The sequence below is a fragment of the Elephantulus edwardii genome, unplaced genomic scaffold, assembly GCF_000299155.1.
Source record: "Elephantulus edwardii isolate Elephantulus edwardi_28Jun2011 unplaced genomic scaffold, EleEdw1.0 scaffold00178, whole genome shotgun sequence".
Taxonomy (NCBI): domain Eukaryota; kingdom Metazoa; phylum Chordata; class Mammalia; order Macroscelidea; family Macroscelididae; genus Elephantulus; species Elephantulus edwardii.
The window spans coordinates 3,734,046-3,735,793 of NW_006399928.1; positions in this window are offsets into that span (position 1 = coordinate 3,734,046).

A 1,748-nucleotide genomic window follows, 5' to 3' on the forward strand; every position below is an offset into this window, starting at 1 on the left:
TACTACTGTTGTAAAACAGGACTGACATCAGGGTTGGAGTAAGACTGAGAAAAACTGGATAAATTATGTATACTGCATTGAAACAGATGAGGGAGAGAACAATTTAAAAGCAATATATGATAGGATATTATGGTTATCACAAGAGTCCAGAATTAAGGTTGCATAGTGGAGTGTATTCGGGGCAGTGGGAGGAGTGCAGGAGATTGTATACAAATGAAAGAATTTCTTTTCAAAGAGAGGAGCGAACTGAGGGGGAAGGGTGGGCAGGGAGAAAAGTGCAACAATGAATGAATGGAAATCTAAAATCTCTGTAAATGTTCATTAAAATTAATAAAATCAGAAAGAAAAAATTATGAGAGCACTGAGAAGTCAAAACAAAAGGAAGAAATGTGGAAATAAAAGAGATGAACAGAAGATTTCAAAGAGCAAATTGAAAAGACAAAGCATATAATGAAATATACAAAGAGCTGGAGTTAGAAAATAAAGAGAACTCAGCATTTCTCAAGCTGAACAACATTAGATATTAGAGAATTTGTGAAATATTGAATAATATAGATGCGTCTAGAACACATTATCCTGAGCGTCATTCACAAAAAGGCAATTATGGTATAATATCACTAATATCAAAAGCTAAGGAAATATTTACACACAGACTCCACCTTGGAGTATTATCAGGGAAGAGAAGCAAGGGAGAAGGGAAAGAAAATTAATAAACTGATATGTTAGGTGAAGGGAAAGACAATATACATCAAGAAGTTGATTGTTGTTGTGTCCTATCACATCAGAACCAACCTATAAGACCCTCCAGATGGTTTTCAGAGGCAGTTAATATTACAGGAGAAGACTGCCCATCTTTCTCCAGCAAAGTAGCTAGTGGAATTGAACCACATACATCTGGGTTTCATTAATTGTAATATTTTATTTTGTCATCCCACACTGCATTTTGAAATCTTCTGTTTAGCTCTTTAGTATCTTGAATTCTTCCTTCTGCTTTGGCTTCTCTGCGCTCCAGTGCAATATTCAGAGTTTCCTCTGACATCTATTTTGGTCTTATCTTCCTCCTCTGTCTTAGTAATGAACATTTGCCCTCTTCCTGGATGATACCCTTGATATCCTCTCACAACTCATCTGGTCTTCGCTCATTAGTGTTCAAGACCTCAAGCCTGTTCCTGAGATGGTTCTAAAGTTCAGATGGGAGAGACTCAAAGTAATATTTTTATTTCCATGGATTTGGTTTAATTTTCCTCAGCTTCAGCTTGAAACTTGCATATGAGTAGTTCCATTATCAGCTCCTGGCCTAGTTTTCAAAGCTGATATTGAGCTTCTCCAGTGGTTCTTGCTGCAGATGTAATCAATCTGATTCCTACGCATACCATCAGGTGAAATTCACATGTATAACCTGAGTTTATGTCTCTTAAAATATGTGCTTACAATGAGTAAGTCACTGATTGTGCAAAATTCAATCATTCTATCTCCAGTTACATTTCTGTGACTGAGTCCATGTTTTCCAACTACTGAAACTGAGGAGGACCTGAAGTGCTTCCTGCAGAGGGTCAAAGACTGCAACCTTCAATATGGATTGAGGCTCAATGTCAAAAAGACAAAGATTCTCACCTCTGGACCAATTGGCATCAGGATGGATGATGAGGAGATTGAGATTGTTCATAGCTTTAGTTTGCTTGGCTCCATGGTCAACATTCTGGCACCAGTAGCCAGGAAATTAAAAGACATATTGCAATGGGAAAGTC